This window comes from Trachemys scripta, chromosome 7, assembly GCF_013100865.1.
Source record: "Trachemys scripta elegans isolate TJP31775 chromosome 7, CAS_Tse_1.0, whole genome shotgun sequence".
Classification (NCBI taxonomy): Eukaryota; Metazoa; Chordata; order Testudines; family Emydidae; genus Trachemys; species Trachemys scripta.
Genome location: NC_048304.1, coordinates 10,070,937 through 10,098,142, shown reverse-complemented (window position 1 = coordinate 10,098,142; position 27,206 = coordinate 10,070,937). Strand labels below are relative to the sequence as shown.

The window sequence follows — 27,206 nt, the reverse complement described above, 5'->3', positions numbered from 1 at the left end:
TCACATCTGTGGTAGACCTCTGCTCACAATGATCTATTGTATTAGTGAACAATTTGTTAATTATTATTATGATTATTATTTTTGGCATTGTGTCTTCCACAATTGGGCTGCCTATCGGTCTTTGTGTTTTGTTTTTACAGGTTTTCCAGGGTGGGGGTGTGGTTGTATTTTCACAAATTTTTTGTTTTTAAGATGTCTGCTATTTATGGGGCAAGTTCCTTTCCACAATAATTGTAGTAATAAAAAATGGAATCACATTTTTGATCCTCAGAATAAGGCTGCAAGTTTACCTTTTTCAGTAAAGTAATTGGGGTCTCACCTCATTTCAAACTTTAAAAAAGTGCTGTTCCAGAATCCTTTGCTTCCCTCTCCCACCCAATTAAGAAGTCAGAAATGTTCAATCACTAACACTTCAGGTAGCCTCCGAGTTAGGCCACCTGCTGCCCAGAAGCTGCAACAGATATTTCTGAATTAGCACTGGTCCCTGCTGCTGTAGTTGATTTTAGTAGCAGGTCTGCTGCCTGTTTGTCTACAGTGCTGAAAGGAAATAGGAAAGGAACGAAACTATGCTTTTCTTGGGAAACCACTCCCTTTGGAATGGAGAGATCTGGCTTGCCATTTTATTTTGTTTCCACCTCCAAAGTAAGCAACAACATTGCCACAGGATCAGGGACAGCAAAAAAAAAAATATATATTTTTTTTAAAGGGCGTCATCTATCTAGCCAGTGTATTTCAGGAAAAGGAGTCTCCTGCTTCATATTTTAAGGAGTGTAATAAAATGGCAATCTGTTTGAGAAAGTGACGGCAGCAGCACAAAGACTTAGTTCTTTATTTATTAGGGCAAGCTACCACGTTGATAATGTTCTCCTTGGGGGATAGGTGCTATCAAGAAAGAGGCAGTTTGTATACACAATGTGGCAGGTTACTTAATGGTAACAAGTCTTGCTTACCTTATTTCAGATCAACTTTAGCTAGCAATTGCTATTTGTTTGTATTTTACGGCTACACAGAGATTGGGGTTCATATTGTATCATTTAATCCATTTTATCATCTTACTGATCCAAATATGAAACCCAGTTTGGATTCTCCTTAGTTGCTTCATTATATTACAAATATATTGGGGGGAAAATATGAGGCTATACATGTCCTTCCCCCTCCCCCTTGAACTACAGTAAGTTTAAACGGAGGCTGTGTTATATGCAAGAAGGGTCATAACAGTTTCCTCTGAACAGTATCAGTGGATTTACATGGAAGAAAGGGACAGTGATAATGAGAAAAAGGTGGACGCTTTTGTTAAGTTTGCAAAGCCAGTACTGCTGGTTGTTGTAGTGAATTCCTGTCTCTAATAAGTGTTGATGGCTTTATGTATAATACCCTACTTTCCAGAATTCTTTGCAGGCTGAACTATCAATCCATAAGCAATAGTTCGTTTTTTCGATGGTTCGTCTTCTCTCCTTCACTTGGTCCCAGTTTTGTTTCCTTCCTCTAGCAACATTTGCACAGAGTTAACTAGTAGATTAAACCCCTTTCCTTTCCAACTTGAAAACTCTTTTTAGTTTCTCAAATCTTTTTATTTGTTCTTGTCGATATAACTAGTTTGACTCGTGTCAAGAAGCAAATTTAAACTCTGTAGTGACAACACTGGGCCAGATTCTCAGCTGATATAAATCAGTGTAGCTTCCTTGAAGACGATGGACCTCTGCCAGTTTATAGCTGTCAGTCTGTCCTGCTGTACCCAGCCTAAATAGTTTCAAGTTAGGTCATTCACTAGGAAAGGCTATAATTTTGTATGAAAGTACAGTTTGGGGAAAGCTATGATATCAGCACAACTACTATAAAACATTAAATGACCTGTCTTCTCCCTTATAAAATGTACAATTTCCATCCATTATCAATATTATTACAAGAGTCTGCATATTAAACTTGTCCTCTGGGAGGCAGGAACTTGTCTTCACTAGGAATGGATACAATAAAGTGTGACTTCTGTTTTAATGGAGAATAAATAACAAGAAGGTTTATTGTGTTCTACTAAACTCCCCGTCTCCAATAAAGCTGTTGCAGAGGCATGCGGAATATTGCTGAAGATTTATGGCTAGGGTGAACCTGTACAGTACCATAATGGTGCTGTAGAGAACTTCGGTGTAACATATTTGATCAATACATTTATCAAAGGAAGATGCATGGTTTAGTTTTCTTTCTTATTTCCAGATTAAAATGTCAGTTAAATTAAGGTTTCTTTAAACCCGGGCACTAATAAGATAGATTTGTTGCACTTTTGGCCCTGCCTCATAACAATTACCTCTTCCCAGACAGGGAAAATTTAGAGTGCCCACAATCACACCCAAATTGTGTAGTTTGCTCTTTGAATTGAGGTACCAGCACCACTAAGGAGCAACTTAGGTGAAAGAGCATTCTGGGTAATGGCATGCAAATGAATGCATCAAGTATGTTACTTTACTTTATAAAATCCCATGTTCAGCAATTGCCACAAATAATGTTTAAAACTAAAGCAGGGTTTCTCCTGGCGAGGTGTGCGATTGCTTTAAGCTAATTCTGTCAAGATTCAGGAGATTATATTCAAGCAAAGTAAAAAGATCAATAATAAGGGTGGAGTAGCTGTTGTCAGTAGGCCTGAGGTTTAGTGCTGATTTATTGATTTAGCCTTCAGTTTTCCATTTAATCACTTGATTTGGGTTAATTTCATTAATATTTCTCTTCTGACTGGGTTTTGTAAGTTAGGATTTACTGCGTGGCAATTAGGTTGACTCCTAGGTGGGTTGTAATGATTAAGGACTCCCAGCATAAAAATATAGGGCCCTCTCTAGCACAGAATGGCGGTGACCATCGTAAACTGCATTACTGGGAAAGAGAAAGGAGGCCACAGAAAGTGGCATTCAGCAGCTGCTGGAGAAGGGGTCCTTCCCTTTTGAAATCATAGAATCTCAGGGTTGGAAGGGACCTCAGGAGGTCATCTAGTCCAACCCCCTGTTCAAAGCAGGACCAATCTCCAAAGATAAGAAGCAATTTCTGTGGCTATGCAGCCCTGGAGCTTCAGAGGAGGGGCAGCGCAGAGGCTAACTGTTAAAGATGGTAGGTTGGACCAGTTTTGAGGGAAATGCAAATCCATGCATGCTGTTTTTCTGTCCCCTCAATCAAATAAAATGTGGAACATTCCTCGGGTTCAGATAAACCTCTTCTCTCCCCCCAAACCCAACAAATACTTTCTTGTGTAAGGTCCCTTTACTTTATATGCGGTGCAGAGTCTCCGCCGTCTTTCTCTCCTGTACTGTACCCAGCTGATTTTTTTTCCAGTTATGCTTAACTGTTAGAATTAATCAAGGGACTTTGAACTACTTAATTACTCCACAGCCACGTGCATGGTTGTTTCAGGATGTCGCGAAGTGAATTTTGTGTCTATAACTATACAGTGCAAGGAAAATATGCATCTAATTTTACCCTAAAAGACAGAACATAATCTGTCACAGAGTTTCACAGTTAGGAACATACTTAATCTTTACCACCACATTGCCTGCATTTTGGTTTGAGTATATTTACAAGCTAAAATTCTGTAAGTATTTTTAAAACGTAAGATAAGAAAACTAACCTTTTTTTCCCTCTGGTTTGATAATATAACTAGACTTACAGTATGGCTTATTTGGGGGAATGGAGTTTAACCGCTCATGTCATAACCCATACTTCTGCTTCCATATATAAGTAGCCACTGTGGTTGAGGCTTGGTCTTGAAATAAGTGTGGTATAGCATAGTCCAGTATATTAATACGCTTTTAGAAAGAGATGATTGCTGGATGTTCTAAAGTGATCCTGTCAAGACAGGCCCCAGGTTGGTCTTCCCCCTTCTAAAATAAATGACTTAATTAAAATGTTCTACATCCCTGATGATTTCCTCCTATAAGCTGACCAAAATGAGACAGTTGCACTAATGGTAAAACCCAAGTGCTGTGGCTGGCCAAGACACCAAACCTAGGATCCTTGGTGGGATGGGATTGTGGAGAGGCACATGTATGTGACATGTCTCCCACCACTCACGTCTCTGTGGCATCTGCAGCTTTGTGAACTGGCAGGAAGAACATATGGATAGTGCAGTGGCCAGGTCTGCATCCATGATGCCAACAAATCTGGCATCTTGAGGTTTTGTTTTGTTTTCTGCTGGTGGACTGGCCACAGTATTGATATGTTTCTCCAACTTAGAATACCCTCACTCCCATCTCTTCCCCTGTCTTGTCTAGGAATGTGGAGTTTAATGCTATTAAAGCTTCTTTGGGGAAGGTACACTGGTTGCATTTGTTTCCACTGTTTTGGGAGGTATCAGTGGTTCTGGGCCGCATTCACCATTTTATGTAGTGACTCACTCTCAAACTAGTAGGATCTTTCAAAACAGAAGAAGGCTTTGAAAATGCAACCACTGTAGAAGGAGTGGGTCGGAGTCCACATCCTTCCCTGCCTATCGGAAGGCTATTTTTAAAACAAAAAGGAGGAGGAGATGACTGCTTTTGGAGCCTATCAGCCTTGATGGTGTGCCTGTACATTTGTCTCATGCAATCCCTTTCATGCATATGCAGACATTTTATCTTCAAACACATCTGAATGGAACTCAGTGCAAATATAGGGACTGGGAAGCAAAGGTAGCACTAAGCCACCTTTGTGACCCCAATTGTTGGTGTGAGACGGAGCAGCCTAAGGTCTGCTCTCTTTGGCATTAGCTGCCAATAGCCCCTAGCATCTGTTCCAGCAGCTGGGAACTGGCTGGATGTGGTAGCAACCTGGCCCTGTCTCTGACATTGGGAGCACCAACTGGGGAGTCCCGCATGTTGATGGAATCTTCAGCTGGCCAGGTTTGTCTGCTTTGGAGGATAGGTCCATCAATGGCAATTAGCCAGGATGGGCAGGGATGGTGTCTCTAGCCTCTGTTTGCCAGAAGCTGGGAATGGATCACTTGATGATTACCTGTTCTGTTCATTCCCTCTGTGGCACCTGGCATTGTCCACTGTCGGAAGACAGGATGCTGGGCTAGGTAGCCCTTTGGTCTGAGCCGGCATGGCCATTCTTATGCTTTGCATTGTTGGAATGAGGCTGAATATCTGGCCTTTGGCTACAAAAAGTTCTAATACTCTGCTCTTGTGTGATACGATGGGCACACTCAAGAGCTCATTTTCTGCCACTGTGCTTGGTTGCTCCCTCTCCGCTCTCCCTCCACCCCACCCCATGTGTAACTTGAATCTTGTTCATTTCTCATGCCAGTTATTTAGTGAAGTTTGCAGTTTCTGGCTGCTTTGCTGAAGCGAATATGGTAGAAGTAATATCCTAGGGCAATGTTGTGCGTGGCTTCTTTGGCTAGAGTTGAATTCCATTTTGCTTTGATTTGTTTTTTACTATTAAGATTTACTTTGCTTTCAAACTAATATTATTTTTTATTGGTATTTCAGTAGCATCGGGGGCACCAATCATGGATCCGGGTCCTACTGTTTGCACACAGTCCAAAAATGTAGTAAAAAGACACTCCCTGTCCCAAAGAACTTGTTTGATTTGTTGTTTCCTTGTAGGAACGACCATCAAGGTGCTTGTATTGATGCTAATTGATATGGGTAATCCACATACTCATAAAGCATAAACACTTACTTAAAAATGCAATAAAAATGAATGACTGGAGCAACTTTAGTCTCTTCCGAATGCAATTAAGTTATCAATGAAATAGTTAAAATGAATCATTTATGAATGTAATGTCTACAATAATTAATATACGCAGTGTTCAAAGTTAAGAGTCACTGCCAAGCACACTGAGACTTGAAGTTTGGTTAATGTTACAATGGCAAATAAAAGAAATGTATTCTAAATTGTGAATATCTCTCTTTAAAAACAACTACTGGGAGAAATAAAATAAACAAAACCCCCTCTAAACAAAGCAATAGCCCCATTTTCGTGGCACACACAAAAAACCTCTACCTGCTGCCTTGCAGCAACTGTGAAGTAGCTATAGTCGCAGAGTCTGGGCCGTGGTACACAAACAGTAAAGTAAACAAGAAGTTTGCTGATAGGAGCTTCATGAGAAACATGCCACACTGTGAGGGTAGAAATATGGTCACATTGGCAAACAAAGAAATGTTCCCTCCTGAACTTTCAAAGCAATACTGTGAAGAATGGAAAATAAAAACAAAATGTAAAAATAGTCTTAAAACATTGCTGGCTGTGTCAGTTTCAACAAAAAATAATGGGGAGGCAATGTGGAAAACGAATGTACCACTAGGGAAAAGTGTTGATGTACAGTAATTATACAACCTTTATTTTTGTTGCCGTTGATGCTAGTATAAGTATGTGAAAGATAATGTGCTGTACAGGACAGGTTTGTGGTTGAAATACACTTGATAGATTTTGACAAATTAAATAGTTGTAAAGATGTTTGGAAGTTCTCCAGATCTTTACTATTATTTATGTCAGTGAACTTAAAAAAATCAGTGGTTAATTTGCAGTTCTTATAATTTTTATGATACTTCTGTTGTTGTAAATTTAGCAGTGTGCAGCATCAACTCAGCGGGATACATTTTATGTTGTCAGCTACCTTTTGACATCATAATAGATTTCAGTTGCCAAAGCTTTGGAGAGAGAGAACAAAATGTAAAAGAAAGCTGTACAGAATATTTGGATCATATCCAAACACAGGTAAACACTGAGCAGGAGAACAGAGGTTTGTGAGGCTTATGTTGGAAAGCTTACTTGCTCTTTAGCAGAGGCTGGGGGATACTTTAGAATCTCTGCTAGCGTTCCTAAACTCAGGGTGCTAAACATTTTTAAATTGCGGGAATGGATAATACTGATTCTGATTGGGCTCTGCGTGGGTGACTGTTTCCTATAGGCCACTTACTTTGAGCTAATAGAAGTCCATGCTAGAGTGTGTTGAGCTCACACAGTTCTTAAAAGGAAATGTGTTTTTTGTACCACTGAGCAGATGCTGTTCTCATTCTTATTTCTATTTCTTATTCTGTATCACAAGAACATCTCTTGGGCTGACTTGGAATTGTGTGTGTGTGTGTGTGGGGGGGAGTGGAGGGGGGGGGCGGGCTTAGTTTCTTAGCAGCTCTCAATTTTATTGTCCGCCTGACCCCTTCCCCCCATCATATAAAGTCCTCTTAGTGAATGCCCCAAATTATGGGTATCCTCTCTCCAATGCACAAGTGTGGAGTATGAAACTCATCAGCAGTTCCTTGATCAGTGGCACTCCTTATGCATCCCTCAGAGCTACCGTCTCTGACCCGTCACTGTCCTGCACTAAGTGGAGGTGCAGGCAGAGTCGACAGGGGAGTGGCAGCAGTCGACTCACCATGGTGAAGACACCATGGTAAGTCGATCTAAGTATGCTGACTTCAGCTATGTTATTCATGTAGCTGAAGTTGAGTAACTTATTTCCTCTCAATTTCTTCTGATCTGGGCAGGGGCAAGGAAGCCTCCTGGTTGAATGATTTTTTTCCTCTCTCTCTCCCTGCTTCCATCTCCTGGATAAGGGGCAGGAAACGGTGTCACGGCCAGATCGTGGGCAGACAGACCTAGTAGTTGGAGCCAGAGTCTGCAGTCACAAGACAGGAGTCAAGAGTTGGATTGGTCAGATATCGGGGAGGTCAGAAGCAGGAGACAAACTGGAGAGCAGAACCACAAGTTGGGAACCAGAGTCAGGCTGGGTCAGGATATTCACAGGTCAGAGGCAGGAGAATAACTGGACTTTGAACTCTTAAGTCAGATGCCAGGAGCCAAGCTGGGTGGGAATGCAGGGTAATCCAGCTGGGGAAGCAGGAAAAAGGTGTGATCTAGAGTGATGATGTATGTAGTTCTGGTGAAAAGAAATCTAGTTGCAATGGCTTATTTTTACATCTCTATCTTTTGGCAGGGGGACAGTCTGCAGACTGAGGAGGTTGGGGGAGATCAGTTTACAAACTGACAGCAAATTTGACACTCAAAACTAGAGGTTTTGGCAAAGCAGGGAAGTGGGAACCAGGATCTGAAGAGAGGCACATCCCCTCTTCTGCATAGACATGCCCCAAAATGTGTACAATAATACAGGGCTTTTGGAGGTTGGAGGATGAAGATCAATTTTTCCATTTTGCTTAAAAGTAGCTGACTAATGCTTTACTTTGTGTACGCTGGCTAGGGATTATTTGGCTAATGTTTGCCAGATTCTTCTGTTGCATATTAAAGTTTAGACCATAAAAGAGGTTCTTATTATTTGAAGAAAGTAGGCCAACGCTGAAGAGAATATTTTGGTGGTTTTGGTTGATTCTTGAAAAATGAAAAAAATATAGCTTGCTACCACCAGAAAAAAACATTACTACATTTGTCTGGGTAAGTGTTAAAATCTGACTGATATTTGTTGTACATAGGCTTCATTTATGTGGAGTTTCCCTTCCCCACCCAAAGATCACAGATGTTACATAAAAGTTAATGCCTTTTATAGTAAATACTTTCCTTGAGTGAACTTGCTGTAAAGGTGGTTACAAGTGCTTTTGTCAGTAAGAAACATTGCTAGATTTAGATGCAGTCAAAAGTTAATTTGTCAGGGTTGGAAACTTGTAAAACAAAACAGAAAACCTCTCCACCCCTCTAGATATTTTAATGTCAACGTTTTCATTTTAGCCAGCAAGAGGACAGCCATTTTTGAAGAATGTAGCTTTAAAAATGTCTTTGTAAATTGGGATTTTAGGACTATCTATTTGGAGGACATTCCGTATAATAAACGATCCCTATAAGTCAGTCTCTCTCTCTCTCTCTCTGACACACACGCGCACAAACACGCGCGCGCACACACACACAGACACACACGGCAATTTGGCATGTCTGCTTCCTAGGAGATGTGGTGATAATAAACGAACGTTTTATAGATCATTATATGTATCACAGCAGAACAAAAATCAGAAGATATATTATTCATTAGTCCCCTTACTTTAAATATCATCATCAAAGATTTTTACTTCTTTGCCAAAACAACTTTTTTTGAATATATTAGCAATAATCCTTGCTAATACAAATGACAAAGAGATCTTCCAGGTCATTAACACAGAAGAAAACAGAGATGAAATGATGGCTTTTAATTGTATTCAGTTGAACATTAATAAATACTAAGATTTAAGTACTTTTACTATTAAAAATTAAACTGAAGGCCCAGTGTGCAGATCAGTGGTTAGTGTCGGTGGTCGGGTGCAGTGTTTGCATATTAGCTTGTCATTCCAATGATAAAGTGGGAGTTTGAAGCCAGATTTGGCCTTGTGAGGGACACCTACTTTTCCTTCTGATGTCTTGACATAGCATATTTTTTCATGGATGCTTTTGCAGTACATAAATAAAAGCTGTACTGGTTGAATTCACAGGAGAGTGAGGAGTAACTTGTTTGTTATCCTGAAGTCCTCCTGTTTCTCCTCCTCCTCCCCCTCCAGCTGTTTTGCAAAAGCAGTCCCCTTTGAGCACTGCCCATGGAACTGGAGTAGCTCTGGCATGCAGATTTCCCAGTGGGCATACTTGTGTAGATGGCAATTTTAATGAGACCTGATTTAAGCAGTAGAATAAGTCCATAAAACTAATATAAACAGACTTTCAAGAGCTGTACTATTTGTCAGGGCGGTGAATGTAGAGGTGCATCCATTGGCTTGAGGAAGAATATTATAATGAAAACTTCCCTGTATTACTTGGCACTGGAAACAATTAGAATGATCACCAAGAACTATCCTGAAAAAACGTGTGTGTGAGAGAGAGAGAGAGAGAGAGAGAGAAATATGGCTCTACTTTAGTACCAAAAAGTCTTCAAGAATCTTAAAGCTGCATTATACATGAATGAAAGTGAACTCTATATTAGTGCACACAACTCGGGCCCAAAGGCTGGGTGAGGGGATCTATTGGTTTGTCTTATCTCTTCATTTAAGGCCACTATTCGGTTAATAAATAATCCAACCTCTCTTTCACTCATGGTGCTAGCATGACTTTCTTACATGCAGGGGGCCTGCAGATGTAACCATTTTACTTTCATTAGAAGCCTGAATCCTATATCAGGGAATACAGATGCAAACCAGTTTGACCCTGACTCTTTCTTTTTTCATGGAGCTAAGGAACTTTCATTGCTATCATTGGAAATTGTTGAGCTCTCCTTGGCCTGATGAAATGCCTCTCTTCTGTTGTTCTCCTTTTCCCTCTCCTGCTCTATTTACAGTGACTTTCTTTGCCACTGCCATGCCCAACACGATATTCAAAAAGTGGGCTTGGGGAGAAATGGGATGAGGGAGCAGTGTGTGATGGGAAGAGAGGTGCAGACATGAGGACTGGACCAATGGAGTGGGCTTGGTGTTAGGAGAGCAATGAGGTTTATTGAAAGAAGAGTTGGAGAGTCTCAAAAAGGGAAGAACAGTGAGGCAAGGAGGAGAACAGGAAAGGGTAGTGAAATGGGGCACAGATCAAAGGAGAGAAAGGAAGATCAGTTGAGTGCACTGCAAAAAGGCAAAGGATATGTGTCTTTGACTTGGTGATCTTGATTCCCCAGCCCCTATTTCAGTTGCCCTTCAGAATAGCTAGGTCAACTGGCAATTTGTGACAGAGCAAATGCAGAAAATCAGGTGGGTTTCCTGAGAATCCAGCTATAGCAGTGACATACATTTAAATCATGAAAAAGTATATTTGCTTTTTCTCCCAAGATGCTCTAAGTGATTTGGCAGTTTGAGTGGTGTGGCATTATTGCACTTAGCTCTGCATTTATTAAATAAATTTGTTCTCCAACTCAAGTGTTAAGTGTGTATTATGGAACCTTCCAGCCAATCTCAGTGGTTGCAGAGTGCAAATATTTTTAAAATTATGAAATTACACAGGACTTGGGCTGCAGTGACCACTCAAGTGATTTATTAATTGAATGGTTTGATTAAATTTAATGTTATTTTGGTTTATACAGACAGGGCCTGCATCCTTTGCAGAGATAGGGACACACTGTGAGGCTGTCAGTGATGGTTCAGAGGTCCTGGATAAGGAATCTTTAGCACCCAATTAAATATTAACTAAGAAGATGTAGCTTGCTCTTTCCCTGTCCCTGAAACTGTATTTTGACATCTAAGGCTGGTGATAAAAATTTGCTCTACAAAATCCTTTGCAGTGCACTCTTATTTATCAGTAGATTATTTCTAAATTAATCATGCTAAAAATCTTGTCATAATTGTGCCGCAGCTCAGGGCTCTATGAAGTATGTAAATAAAAAGTGCCCTTTTAATTTCATGTTAACTATATCTAGCCATTGCTGCAGCCACACTGTATCTGTTTCCTTAGAATGTCATTTTAAAGGTATCTTGGTTTCTGAGCGGCAGCTGTGATTGAAAAGTATGTAAACTAATCTTTTCTTGCTCGTGTCATTTTTATATTCTTATGTCAGAACACAAGAAGGCTGCTTTAAATTTGTCTCTCTGTATATTCATTTTAGAGTCTCGTTTTTCTGCAATTCAGTGCCAAAGTAAATGGCTACTCATGAAAAGGTACCAAAATAGTTCCTTCCTGATTACTGTAAAATATATATTTATTTTCAGTGAAGAGTTTTTATTACCAATGCATAAAGTACAATTATCCTGCATGGTATCAGTGACTTAAAAGAAGAAATAATCAAGCACACTGTATTTTTAATATAAAGAGCAGTACTTTTTAAAACTCTGAATTGCTTTTTCCGAAAGTAGGGGAGGGGGAGAGTTTTTGTTTCTTTTAGGCCCACACTGTATGTAGTTATTGCTTTTTTTAAATCCAGACCGTTTAAAATTACTCTTGGTTAATACTTCTGCATAAAAACGTCTTTGTCCCTTGATGCCCAACCACTGAAAATTAAATGTGGTTGTGGATATATATTTATTCATACCTATACTTCACACCTGATCTTGTGACAGTATGACATAATCCTTGCCACAAAGATTTCTAGTGGAGCACTTGTGAAATAAGTGGGAGAAGGTAGAAAAAGTGCCGTGAAGGCAACAAAAATAAACTAGCCGTTGGGTTCTACCTTTTTGCCAATTTATTAAAAAAAAATTAATATTCTTAGGTACATGTATTGTCTTTGATCCATGCACAGAACCTTTGTCTGTGCCAGTGGGAGTTCTGTCTGTGGATGGAAGGCAATATATGCTCCTCAATTTGTAAGCTGTGCAAATGTACAAGAATGTACATTTTCCTAGCGTATGGTCCAAGTTACTTTAAGAGCCTGACATGAGTTATAAATGCTATGTTTAAAGTAAAATTTCATTATGTTTTGGTGGTTTCGAAAAATGCGCAGGAATTGAACGCAAAGCATTATTTTAAGGTATTACGATGTTTTAGTTAGACTTTGTATTCCTCTAAATTAATCTTTGCACACATTAATATTGTATTTTGGCCTGGGCAGCTTGTAGTTCTCAGTCATTTTGCATTACGGGCTTAATTTTTCTTGGGAAGAGAAAAGAGACCAGACCAAATTCTTCTCTGGTATCCTGCTGTACGTAAAATGGCGGTTACTCTGCATTTGCAGCAAGTATCATTTAGGGTAGAATTGCCCCACAGAGTTTAATTCTGTTTTAGAATTGTTCCTGATTATGTGACTGGCCCTCAGGAAGGAGCTGTTGTGTCTGCAGACATCCATGTGCACCCACTAAGCACCACCTCTTTCCTTAATCATAGTAAAAGCCTGTGTAGAATGTGGGAATAGTTTAGCAGTTGGATCCAAACCTGGTTCATATAAAGGGGGTTTATTTCTGTTTGGAAAATATGAGCCCATTTTTACATAGACCAGGTGTGGATTAGTTCACTGAGCCGTTCACCCAGCCCTAGGTTTGTGGAAGACTGTTATTAATTCTTACAAAGAAGTTGTACAGTCAAGTCAGAGACATCTCGTATTAAAATCAAACTGAAAAGGATTTTAAAAAAATTAACAAAGTGTTCATGATCCCAGATTGATAGCCTGAATATAGGTACAGATTTAACTACTATAAATATATTTATTTCCAAAGAAAATAATCCTATTTGCCTCCGTACCAAGGTCATGAGTGCTTAGGGTTTGTGTTTCTCCTCCACTGAACAATGACTGCTCTTATATCTAAGCAGCTGGATTTCTTGTTCTGCGTTAAGTGTCAGTGGTGTCGTCAACAGTTGCCCGTGAAATCAGATACCAAAACCTCTGTCTGGGCAGGTGAAAAGCTTTTCACTTCACCTTTTAAAGGAGGACAAAATAGTCCATGGAGCTCCACAGTAGCCTAACCGCTTTGCAAGACCGAGCTAGAGAGACGTCTCTGAAACAACCCACTCAACTGTACATGGAGCATGCCAAGGAGCCAGATGTTGCCACTGGAAGAATATCTTTAAGAGTTAGTCATCTGGCTCCAGCTGTGCTAACCTATGCCTGGTAGGCAGCCATGTGTTTGTGCCTGCCAACTGATGGCCAGACACTGGAGCAGACTTAAGCAATTAGTGCAGTCCCCCATCCGGTGGCTGGATTCGCTGTGTGTGTCCTGCAGATAACCACACTTGTTACTCAAACCAGAGACTTCTTGTGGTCTATGGGCATCAGCTCTACTAGATTAACTAAGAGGGAGCCTCCCTCTGGCTGAGTCTTTGAGAGCTGTGCTAAGCTTGTTTCAGTCAGTAGTCTCCCTCTGAAAATCGAAAACCATGGATAAGAAGTCTATTGCTAGAGGGTCAAATGTTGCCTCTGTTACATATGCTCCATACGGCATTTTGCCTGAGTCAGGACTGTCAGGAAGCAGAGAAGTGGTGTATTCTTGGTGCTGGTGGTTGTTTTTCCCTTCAGAAAGCACACTATATTTGGTTTAGAGCAGCATTTTTAAGATTGAACAGAATTTTGACTTGGGTATGTCATTATAGAAAGACAGTCAATTAAAAATAAGAGCTTTGAGTCAGCACCTCAATACTGCGGTGACTGGTGCTCTGTAAATACCTTTGAAGTATTGTTTTTGGTACCATTTTTATGTCAAGCTTTCACAGTATGAATCATTATGGTTACAATGGTGATTTTTCCCTAAAGAACACCATAAACCCCAAACAAAAGCGAACTGTTCTTTCAGTTAAACACGTAGGGCCCAAAACCTACCTTCGGATAAGAGGGGCCTGCTTAGGCAGCATAAATGATGCTGTGCAGCAACCACGTTGCGCACGAAATGCGCTGTGTACTGTTTCTACCTCCATCCACGTCCTCTTCTTAATGGGCCTGAGCGACACTGAATTCAATTGTAAATTGCTGAATGCCTTCAACTCCCATGCTCCTCAGTGGGAGTTGGGGGTGCTAGACGCCTCTCAGGAGTTGCGTTTAGGAGAGATGGCTGTTGCTTGTATTCATGATAGGGCTTGTTCGGCCACCAAAGCACTTGTTCCAGCTATCAAACATTTGCATCTTTTATCCCTCTTCCCAGTAGATTCAGGAGATATTGAACATATAGTTGAAACCACACCAGCCATGCTCAAACAATTCTTTTACTGAAGTGGGTTTTAGCTGGGCATGTTGTGGTATGCACAGAAAGATCAGTGCTTTGTGAGGATGGACAGAGGAGGCTGGCAAATGGGAGTGTGTGAGCGACTCTGTGTTGTGTGGGGGCCATGTTTGCGAGAACACACAACCTTTTCCTATGTTGTGGCAAGTTGTGTAAGAGGAGGCTTCATAATACATGATATGAATGTCATCGGTGAAAAAGCCCAGCATGTTGATGGCCTGTATCAGATGTCTGGGACAGGATAATGAGCAGAACATCGGGAGAGTACAGTCAGAGAGGAACCCTCCTTTATGAGCTTGTGGTGCTATACTTTTTTCTTTTTTAAACCCATTTTTTACCTTTACTGTCTTGAGAGGGTATCTTCACCCAGTGCTGTGCACATGCTACTGTGCTGCTTTCTGGGATCCATTCTATCTAGTAAGTAATGTAAGATGTGCCTATGCCCGCCCATCAGGAAGGGAAAAACTTGTACTGTGATGTTTCAGTCTTCTCTCCTCACACCTCTACAGGTAAATATTAATTTCTGCAATGGCATACAGCAAGCTGATTCCTTGACTGTGGGCAGTTTAAAATAGTTGGTGCAAATATTTGAAATCCTAGATGGAAAAATGTGAATAATATTTAGTTTCCTTTCCCCACATTTTCTTCTCTCACATCCCATTTGGAGACAAAATCCAGAATCCAATCCAAAATCAGATACAACATACACCTCTACCCCGATATAACGTTGTCCTAGGGAGCCAAAAAATCTTACCTTACCACGTTATAGGTGAAACCGCGTTATATCGAACTTGCTTTGATCCACCAGAGCGTGCAGTGCCCCTTCCCCCACGGAGCGCTGCTTTACCATGTTATAGCCAAATTCGTGTTATATCGGGTCGCGTTATATCAGGGTAAAGGTGTACCCATATTTCTTGAGCAGGTGATTTGTTGGGCGCAACCTTCTTCACCCTCTTGATTTTCACTCTGTGACGCAAAACTAGAGAAGAGATGAGATTGAAATTTTGACCAGTACGTTATCCAGATACCTGACACAGTGTGTTTGATATGAGAGTGCCTTTACCACAAGGACTTTCTTGGTGGTTTTGCAGCTCCCAATAAGTAGAAAAAGCAGAACTAATAACGCGAGAAGCTATAATATTTTTTCCTTTATGAAATTGATTAAATGCAAAAATGTACTGTAGGCATATTAAATACCATTTTAAAATGTGATGGGCAGGAAGCATAAGTGATGCCATTTGGTTTTGTGGCATCAGTGTGGGCTGGTTAAGGAGGTGGGGATAAACTTTGGAGATTATTGATATAGCATGAGCAGAGCCAGATGGTTGTATTACACATCTTTTGTGTACTTGTTTGCTTCTTAAAGCAGTTGCAGAATTTTGCCTTAGGCAAAATTTTCTCTGTGCTTGTGTGTTCCCCTCTGAATATACTTTTGAAAAAGTGCATTGCAAAGATGGGGAATACTGTGCTTTTTCACTTCCATTCCCTCCTTTACATGATTTTAAATTTGTTGAGTCAACAGAATTGTGCTTAAAAATAGTTTTTGACTTCTGAAATAAGTTAGCAATAGGGGCAGGTTTTGTGTTTGTGTGTGTGTGTTCCGCACCCAGCACCCTTTGGAATATTGATTTTCCTTGTGTGTTTTGGAGAATGAACTGCAGAAAGGGCAAACTAATTTTTTTTTAAATCTACTAGTTATGTAGTGTTCTTGCAATAAAGAAATGTTGTCTTAAAGATTAATGAGCTAATGTTTCCATTACTTATTTTAGGTTTTGAAATTGTGGTGTACCTGATTCATGTTATCAAAAACACATACTTTGTGGTATTCAGGTTGAGTGGGAGATGGTTATGATAGGTAGGTGGTTCTTAACTGGATGTTTATGTGACATTTGTTGGAACTGCTTATCACCGGAACCACCAAAATTTACATATATTTGTTATTTCCCTTTGAAAGCAAATTATGCTTTATTTCCCATAAAAGATGACTTGTTTTAAGAGGTTTCTTAAGTAAGATTTACAATCTACAGGCCTGATGCTTCTGCCACACCAGTTATATGCCAGTGTAATTCCATTGACTTAGTTGGGTTTATTCATGATTTACTTCACTATAAGTACATAGGCAAAGAATCAGGTCCCTATATGTTTAATAATTACATTGGAAACTATCAAAATAATTTTAAATCTTTTCTTTTCTGTGAGTGAGGAGCACACTGGTAGAAGTCCACCTTATTCACGTGAGTAGTACCTGTGTTTATTAGGAGATAGTTTTATCTTTGCTGTACACAGACTCCTGAGTGGTGGGCCCAATCCTGCACTATTCTGCTCAGGCAGAAGTCTCATTGAATTCCTTCCCAGCCTGGAAACTATGGGATCGGGCCCTTTATTTGGAACCAAGAGTACTTGATGTGAAAACAAGAAACATACAGTTCTAACCTTATTGAAATTTCTGACTGTTTTTAGTCACAAGTCTGAAGAGACTACTTCTAATAATGATGCCATTGTACTCATCCTATCTGATCAGTTCTTGAAATGTTTTAGTAAGTCTATCTTACAACATTATAAGAAGATAATCAGCTGCCTTAGAAGGTCCCCATCTGGAGTATAGAGTTCTTTTACTGAAAGATGTTTTGCCTTTTTGAGATAGCTCTCGCATTTCATCATCTGTTGTGCAGAGATGAAGTGCATATGAAAAGTCAGTGACTCTGAATCCATCTGTTGTTATTATTTTCCACTGATAATTGGCTTGAACAATGAAATGTCTGTGTCTGTAGCCTTTGAAACTGTACACCCTGTTTATTTTCTGGAGGTCTTACTCCATTCCCTCCACCCCACACACACTTTTTTTTTTTTTTTTTTTTTGCTTCATTTTCTCTCAAGCTTATAGTTAGTGGAGCTTGCATGAAGATGACATCTTTGACTCTGTGCATCAGTATGTGTCACTCAGCATCTAAAGCTTGCCTACAGATTTTTGTCAGAGTCTTATGTCTTTTCTGTTTGCTTCAGTATAGAGCAGTCTTACATCAGGAAGGCTGGCAGATCCAGAATGCATAGACACCTTACCTGAAATGTGGTATTTATTTCACTTTCCTTATTAAAATATTAATTTAGAGTCCAGTATCTAATACTTATGGAATTAGATACTACCTATAATTGTATAATATATTCAGTTGCATCTAGTTTTGCACGATACAGAGCATTAATATTGGATTCCACTAACAGCAGTTCCATTAGCCTGCTCAACCAGTATGAGATATATATGAGCAGGGAGGCATAACTACCAGCCAGAACTGCCAAAACAGTCATTAGAAGCTCCATTGGGATGGACAAAGGCTTTTACACAGTGATATACTGATTAAATTTTGTTCTATGGTTTATTTGCATCAAGGTTAGATCACTATCGTCTGTGTGAACCGTATTATCTAACACCTTATTTGGAAGGTCATTTCAATGCAAAAATAGTGAACAATATAGGGGTTCTAAAATTTCTTGTGGGATCCCTTCATGGAGGATTTTTTTATCCTGTTAGACTTTACTGGCTCACGATAGTAATTTTATTTTTCTTTTTGCTCTGATCGTGAATTTATGCAAGGGGAAAGTAAAAACTGTCTCTTCCCTCCTCCCCTCATGCTACAGGAGTGCAAGGAAGGGTAATAAAATAGGTTAGTCAAATGAAAAGTGCTTGTTCCTCACTAGAATCGTTAGTGGAATCCAATATCTTACCAAATCAGCCGTGCTGCATGCTTTGGAATCCAAGCGAATATATGGTGCCTCTTTTTAAGCCCAAATCCTCTTTTTTGTGTAAGTGATCTTTCAGAATGAAATTTAGGTAGGGAACATAGGGCAGTAGTGTACAGTACATATCACCCTGTAGGCTGCAGCATTAGAAAAGAAGGCAGGGGAGTATAATCTTATTTATGTTTCAATAGCAATCGTTTAATACTGCAAGTTATTAAAAAATAATTAAATTACTAAAACCAACATGTAGCTAGGACTTACAATAAAAGGTCAATGTGATTTGACTCCTTAAGTTAAGAAGGGACACTAGTGAATTCCAATTGCTTAAAAATTTTGCTTTCTGATTCTATTCTTGGGGTATGAGGATGAATGCGACTAGAACATATTTATTTTCTCTGGAAATGAGAATACATTGTGGCATTACGTTATGTATATTTAATTGCAATAATAAATGCTTAGGGGTGTTCGGTGGGAAACATGGTCTTTAGTAATTTTAGTTGTTTTTGGAAGTAAATATATTTTTGAGATACTTTTATGAGGACTATTTTAGAAATGACATTTAAAAAAAAATCTTCAGAAATTTCTTCCTTTCCCCCACGTAACTAGTAAACAGGAGTGTATTAAACTTATAATAATTAAAACTATACTTTGTATGTGAAATGTCTTTTATGTACAAAACAGAAAATAGAGGGACAGCACAGATCGTCGAAATTCAGATTTTATGTTATAACTCAACAGTGACTGTTCCCTATTAATTTTAAGTCCCCTTTTAGGAAAAGAATGGACTGGAATTCTAATGAATTTTTATTAGGAGTGAAAATGAATTTTCAGGTGGTGTTTTGGTCTGTTTCTGTTTTGGTGGGGTATGTGGTAAAGCCAATGTGGGGCTGACAAATAATTTATTTTATTTTATTTTGCCAGAACAGTTCCGAGATTAGAAATTAATATGATTCATATTGATTATTGCTGTTATAATTTAGTATTATGTGAGCACAGAATTTAGCTGTGTGCTTTTTTAGCTACTATCCCCTTAAACAGGCTGTGTAGCTTGTCAGAGATCAGGACAGGTAGAATGCACAGCAGGCGTCTGATTTGAGCCAGTTACTCATTTGCTGAGTGTTTGTGTTTATGCAAAGGGGCCTCTTCCTGCATATTTAATCTAGAGTAAGGCAGTGGCTTTTGTTGTGTTTAGACCACATACCTTCAGTCCTGCTTCCTTACACTGCAGCCAGAATTGAAGCACAGAAAGCCTGGATAGTTAAAGTGCTTTCGTGTTTTCAAACTCTCAACTTTCTGCAGTTGGTTGGGAATTATTGTCCAGCTCAAAGCCTTGCTCCTTCTCATTAATGGGTAAGTTTGTACTTGATTAAAATATGATACTTTTGTTTCTCTTCCTCTTTATAAATGCACAAAATGCTTGATATTATTTATTGTCCAGTCCTCCTTAAAGCAGTCCTGGTCAGCTGAGGTCGTTTATTGCAGTGAATTAGATCAAGAATACAGGTGCTTCTGGAGTGTACCTTTGAACGTAGAGCTAAATACTGTATTGCAATAGACAGGTTTTTTTGGGGAGGGGGGCTGGGGGAAAAGAGTTTAGCTTTATTCTTTGTACTAACAAATCCTGTTTTGTAACTATCCTGAAGATAATGCTTCCATTGTTTGCCGAAAGCTTTCAAACAATGTGCAACACAACTGTAAAAGCAGCAAGAAACTCTTGTCTTTATTGTCTCCCAAGCAAGGGTCCTCACCAGAATGTCTGTGCTGTAATAGGAAGGTTTTTCTTTGTGGAAATTGAATAGTCTCTTCATTGATATTAATAGCACACTAGAGATGTTAGCCATGATGCAGAGTACCAGGACTGTAGAGTAGGGAACCTGATATTGCAGGGGGAAAAATGACAGTCCTATTGCTGCTCAGTGTGGGAGACATCCTTCCAAGAGAACAGTTTGCATAATGGCATCCTAGGTTAACTGTTTACTATAGGCATTTTAATCTCCAGCTCTTTTAATATAGATGTAATTACTGTCGCTTGCTCTCGTACTTATTAACTCTACAGCTCCGTTTCTGATTCAGTCTGAACAAATTAGTTTTAAAAATGACTTTCTAGAAAATCCGTGCAGTGTGCTTGTACAGTGCATTCTACTGTATATACAGTGCATGCTTTAATAGTAATAGAATGTCAGTTTCCTTTTCAGAGTCAAATGAGAGAAAATTTATACCAAAAACAAAGAAAAAAATGACAAAGGGCACATCTTCAAAGCAGAGTGTTGTAATACATAGAGTATTTGGAGAAATGTGGAAAATGTGTATCAAGGCCAGTAGCAGTTTTGGTTACCAATTAACTATTTCCTTCATTTGAGTAACTCGTCTCAAACAGAAGAGTGTGCTGTTCCACCACATGTTGGAAAATGTGAGCATCTGAATAAAATTTCATCAATCTTATTAAAATATGTAGGGACTTTGGTCTTCTTGGGTGCAAATCAGCCTACAGACTCAGAAGCATTTGTTAACAATAAGACTGGTGAGGGTTTTTAATAACAAAATTACAAATACCATATCTAATTGTAAGTATATTACTTTTATACTCTGGTTTAAAAAAAAACTTTTTATGAGGAAAAGTACCTCAGTCAAAGCACCTTGTGTGATTAGCGCTATTGTATTCTTAAATTTTGATTGATAGAGATAATAGTTTTCACTTAAAAATACAGACAGGTACTTTAACTTTCCATGACAATAGCTATTTGCATTTCTTTTATCTTTTTGTTTAACATTTGTGGGGGTTGGGATGGATTTGATTATTAACTCTTATTGCACACTAAGGTAAATGCTAAAACAAAGCTTTTGTTAAAGCTTCAAAGGTAAAACAGCAAATATTGTTTTTAGGCTTCAATATTTAAAGGCTGTTAAAGGATACCTCAAAAATATTTTCACATGACCATGACCAAGGATATCACTTTGTTGTAAGGTAAGAGAGAGTAGCTTTTTTTCCCCTGTAAAGATGGGCAGGCTTCTGCATTGCTGATTTCTTGGCAGGCTGAAGACTTTTACGTATGAGAGAGAGAGAGAGAGGGGGGAGGGATAACAGTTTAGACTAGTGCTATCTGTCTCACATGAAAAAAAGATTCAAAATGTAAGTTCACAAGAATCTGAAAGATACTAGCACAGACGGTTCAAAAGAATGGACGCTGTGAAGAGCAAAATATCACGCAATGGAGCATTTGTAAAATGTGGATATGTATATTATGTTTGAAGCCAAGAAAGCTAGAAGGTTCATTTCTGTTAAACCAAAAATGAGTAAATAAAATAATCAATAGCACACAAGTCGCAAAAGGAGTGCACCACGCACTAGTGGGTTGTGGAAGTGTGTTCAGAATTTTGGGTTCAGAAGTGTGTAGTTTTGAAAGGTAGAGTTCACAGTTGTGGGTACTGAAAGTAACACTTTTTTGTCTTTAAATGTTGCCAGAGTAACACTGTAAGACTACAGATTCAGTGGCTGTTCCACAGTGATTGGGGAGGAATCTTTCATATGACTACTTCAGTTATATGTGAGGTCAAGTTTCAAGATGAGACTTATAATACAGCCTCAAAATGGTTAATGATTGGCATTAACTAATGTATGAAGAGTCATTTTAAGAAACCGTGAAGATGTTGCAAGGCTAAAATGCACTGTAAGGTTTGATCATTTTGCTCTCTCAACATTCTGTAAGATGTTCTCTTATCATTTGATTGGACATTTGACAGGTTTGATACTTTCTGGGAACATGTTATGGTCCTTAAGTCTGAAGAAACCAAAAAGGGCTAGTAGCTCTCTTATGTTAAGTAATTTATACGAGTCAAATAACCAGTCTGTCAGTGAAAGATGCTAGACTTATGGCCATAGTTCAAATTTTGTACAGTAAGCAATGTGTACTTAACTTGCCTGTTAGCTGTACTTGTATTATATATGATTGATTTAAAAAAAATTACATGAATTGCGATTAGTATAGGGATGTTGGTCAAAACTGAGTGTTTCTTTTCCACCATTGTGATAGAAATGAAATGTAATATTATTATTTTAAATGGAGGAAATTTTCAGGGCTTAGCTTTATCCTCATGATATTTATTTTATTTCAATTTTAGAATAAATAAAAAGTGCCCACATGTGGGCTTTGATTTTTAATAATTTGCTGGATGCTCAAAGTGCAATATGAGCAGCTCACTTCTTCCACCAAACAGCAGCACATCAGCAAATACAAACACTATGCATTTGCCTGTGGCACAATCCATCTACCCTTCTTCAAAGACCAGGTGAATAAACGCACCCTGCCTTCCACACTTTGCATTTCCACCTACATTTCACTTTCCAAATAGGTAATAATGACACCTGGATCAGAATATGGCGCCTATAGTATCTCATAACAGTCAATATATATCGCAGCATAAAAAAAATCACCATCCTGATAACTATTGTGGAACCACTTCTATATTGTAGTCTTTAAGTTATTCAATTTTTTAAATTTTTTAGGTTCTCAGACTTCAACTCTGGTTTAAGAGGCCATTTCTGATGAAGGCCTATGAGCACCTCGTTACTAGTCATTGTTTAGCAAAATCATTATGCACATCAGATTCTCTAAATTTAAAAAAAAGTTGAACTATAAACAAAATAGGATATAAAAGTACATTAATTCATGTTTGGCTTCTGTGCAGCCCTTAATTTTTTTTTCAAACTAAGCTCCCCCCCCCACACTCCAAAACAAAATAAAATCATAAAGATAACAGATAATGAAGGCAAATATCAGCCTAGTTGTCTAGACTTAACTATAACTTGGTTAGATTTGAAAGAAAAATATAGTCTGTATTATTCCATTATTGGACCTCACAATTTAAAAAATGCCAATTGTGGTTCTGAGGTGTTTATATTTCAGTGCTTCCAGGAAGCCTTGCAGTAAATAATTAAAACAGAAATGTTCAGTTAATATATTCAGTTGTGAAACCAAAGTTGTCGCTAACAAAAATCAATCCATCAATAAATACTAAATCAGATTTCTGAAACTGTCTTAAAAAGAGTGACTGCTTTCTAGGTATTGAAATGGAGTTTTTCCCCAGAGGTTTTGGTTTCTAATCGTATTTATCCCTTGTAGGCTCTTCAAGGCAGGGATGTTGGCCCTGATCCTGCAAACACTTATGCCTGTAAGCAACTTTCTGCAAGTGAGAAGTCTCATTGAGGTACTACTCACCTGTGTAAAGTTACTCAAGGGAGCCAGTATGTGAGGGAGGAGGGACTTTGTTCATCACATTTTGGCTTCTGTATAATGCCTCACACATGCTCTAGTACTATAAAGTACTACTGTATAATTAGTACAATCTTCCTCCCCAGGCCCCTCGATTTCAATGTCTGATTTAGATTATTGATTGAATATAGCTTTATAATCATCACTCACAATTTGGGCCCTTGCAGCACTCACACAACTCGCTCTTACGGATACGATTAGTCCCACTGAAGAAACTACCCACGTGAGTAAAGGTTGCAGGATGAAGCTAGTAGGGTACAATCCTACTGTGAGCTCAATGGCAAAGCTTATTTTGACTTCAGTGGGAGCAGACTCAGGGCCAGTGTGACTAGTCAGAACCCAATCCAAGTCCCACTGAAATCAATGGGAGGCTCTCCGCTGACATTAGTAGGCACTGGATCAGGCTCTTAATCCATTGAGAATCATTGCCGGCACTGTATTTTTTTTTTTAAATGACAATCTGCTCCCCCAAACAGTCCTGCTTTAACAAATGACCGTAAAAATAACTTTTAGCCAAAGATCTCCAAGTGCATTGCAAAGATAGGCATTTCCTGCATTCTCCCCGTCTCACCGGTGGATACACTGAGACGCAGAGTGGTTAAGGCCAAACATTTCAATCATGTCTACTAAAATCCCCATCCTGCAAATACTTACACTTGTTAGTAACTTACTCATGTCTGCAGTGCCATTAAAGTCAGTCAGACTACCAGCATACATAAAGTTACTCATGTGTACAGATGTTTGCAGGATAGGGGCCTAAATTTGCATGTCAAAGTTTTGGGGTTCTCAGGCAGCTCAAACTTGTGTTTTTTGGAAAACGTAGACCTAAGCCCAAGATCACATACCCAGTCAGTGAGTGATTCCCTGGTAGAACTGAAATAATCATCTTTGCTTCTAGCCCTGTGTTCAAGTTGCTAGACCATGCTCGCCTCCCTTGAGCAAACACTAGTTTGGGGGGTTTTTTGTAGCTGTGTACTGAATATGCTCCACAGGTGTTTAGAAAAATAGGCAAATGTTATATAGGATTTGAGACGTTACCAAGAGAGAACTTTATTCGAAGTAGTCATGTTCAGCTACTTTGGTTTTTTAAAAATTCAATTTTAATATGGTCTACTTGTATCCTGCAAGTCTATTCTGTGTTGCAAAGTGTAATACCACAGGTTTGCCTGAACCATCCAGAAAATAGATACAATAGAACTGATAAACATGGAAAATAGATTTAAAGAACCTGATCAAGATAGGGTGATCAGATGTCCCGATTTTATAGGGTGACCAGATGTCCCGATTTTATAGGGACAGTCCTGATATTCGGGGCTTTTTCTTATATAGGCGCCTATTACCCCCTACCCCGTCCTGATTTTTCACATTTTCTATCTGGTCACCCTAGATCAAGATCACATTTACAGCAAAGTGGAATAAAAACCTTTATTGCTGTGACTCTAACAGTAAGTAGTATGTCAGCGTTCATGTATTTTACTTGCAAGGTTTTGATGTTTTACATAGTGTAGTGAAAGTGAGATCTGCCTATTATACAGTAGTATTGTGCCTGTCTTTTCAGGCCTCAATCTAGAAAATCTTTACTTACAGAAGTAATCCCATTGAAGCCAGTGGGACTGCTTGCAAGCACTTATAAGTCTTGGACCTTAGTCTCCAATATTTTATTATTAGAACTATGTCAAACTTCTCATTAGACATGTATTCAAAAATCTTCTAATTTTTGCAAATTAGCAAAAAATCAAAATACAGTACTTTCCATTTTCATCTTGATTTTAAACATTTTTGTCTTACTAAAAATGCCATTTTTCAGAGGTGAAAAGGTGACATGTAATTATGAAAATTCTGTCTTTGCAAAATAAATGGTAAATAAGTGAATTTCCTTCTGAAAGGCTTTGGTGAAAATTCTGATTTTTTACCCCAGAGTGAAATGGATGGCAAAAAGCTGCACCAGATCCTGGAAATGGCATACTCTGTCAGTTGATCAGTTTCATAAACACTTCCCAGAGACCCCACCTTTACTGTGTGAATTTTGTGAAACCAAGTTTTATGCAGCCTTATTATTTCACACACCAAAATTTCGTTGAGTTTCTGTTTCATGTTTTATTGTGTAGATCAGCAAATGCTTGCATATTTGTCTGTCTCTACTGAATTAACATATTAGATTTTGTGTGTTCTTCGGCACACTGTTTAGAAAATCAACAGTTCAGTGAAATTGTTAGTTTTTATTCTGTTAACGCTTTTGGTCAATTGACATGGAATTAATTCTAAACACTGTTAGTAACTTGATCTAAATTAATAAACAAATGTTTTTCTTTTCTCTTGCACCATATGTTGATCCCAATTACATGAACAGAAAGTGGCAGATTGTCATGTTTCTTAAAGGATTACATAGTGTTTTGCATAAGAGAGAGTACACAAGATGCAGCGATGTACGTTGTAACACACTTGCTGTTGTTTTTCCTTTCTGCTCTATTTTTTACTGACACCCATTTTTCTTCTTAACCCTCTGCACTTGGTGTAAAAAGAGGACACAAACACCCCAAATACAAGTAAAATACTTTCTGAATTAAGCATGAAAGATGCATCTGCTCTAGAACTGTATCTTTTGGAAAGGGGAGGGGAGGGGCAGAGAGAGTACATAAATAGAATTACAGGGGTTACAAACACACACAAAAAAATTAACTAAGCAGAGACCTATTCAAGCAAGTCTGGGTTCTGAAACAAAGGACGTGAGTCATATATTATTCAAAGTGAAACTAAATTGATAGACATCAAGATTAAGAAAGTTTATGGTAGAGAACAAAGATGTCTCATCTTCAGGGATTTTTTTCCTCTCCCTCCCTTCCCTGCCCCCCAAACACCACATTGTTCTTGTTGAACCGAAGAGCCTCACGCTGGCTGGTACTGATAAGCAGCAGTCCTGTGACTTTATTGTTTTTATTAACTCTCTCTGAAAGTCATTCACCATTAAACACAATTGAATTCATTTGTTGTTTTATTTATGTTTGTACTTGCTAATGTGGTAACAATGACAATGCTTCAGATGTTGTCGCTAGTACTGATCTGCCAATGACATTGTGGTATCCTCTTTGTCTCCAGGGTAAGAAGAGTGACCTTTTTGGGTGGCTGTAACTGAAGATTGCTTTGCAGAAGCAACTAAAGTAGGTAAATACAAATACCATTTTGCACTTAATTTGTATAGACTGACCTGCCTATATATGGGCCCAATCCTGCAAAACCCATGACTATTCCTTACTTGCGGAAGTAGCCCCTGCATTTAAACGGGAATACTTGCGTGAGTAAGGACTGTAGGATTGGGCTCTAACAAAGTTTTTCTAACCATATTCTGCCCTAACTTTTAAACCGTGTTCATCTCCAACTAAGCCAATGGGTTAGACCCTCAGTTGAAACGTAGGGAAAAACACATAGGTGGCCCTTTTGGCTCACACCCAGCTGCCTCTGGGGCCATTTGGCCACCAATCTTGTCCTCGGTCTATATGAGAGTAATCTTCTCTAATTTATGTTGGCTCTCTATTATCCAACTGGCTCTCCTTGCAGCTGGGAATCATGTCATGCCCTCTTTCTCTCAAAGATGCCCCACTCCTCCCCACTCCTCTGAGGGGTGTCAGAGTTGCTTCAGTCTCCTAGCCAGCTGAAGATTCAATAACATAAGATGAATCCCGAGGGATGGTCAAATTGGTATTATGGTTGCTTTGAT

At 38.9% G+C, this 27,206-nt stretch overlaps 1 protein-coding gene across 13 annotated transcripts in view; it reads left to right on the top strand.

The window, feature by feature from the left end:
- FOXP1 (forkhead box P1) overlaps positions 1-27,206 on the top strand; it is a 518,592-nt gene that overhangs the window by 188,823 nt on the left and 302,563 nt on the right. For 9 of the 13 annotated variants that reach the window (XM_034777591.1, XM_034777590.1, XM_034777582.1 and 6 more), the window contains one exon: positions 26,588-26,653. The gene's annotated coding sequence lies outside the window, so the exon portion shown is untranslated. Of the gene's footprint in view, positions 1-19,455; positions 19,572-26,587; positions 26,654-27,206 lie in introns of those variants that run through there. The other 4 variants (XM_034777573.1, XM_034777572.1, XM_034777578.1 and 1 more) reach the window with 3 other exon arrangements.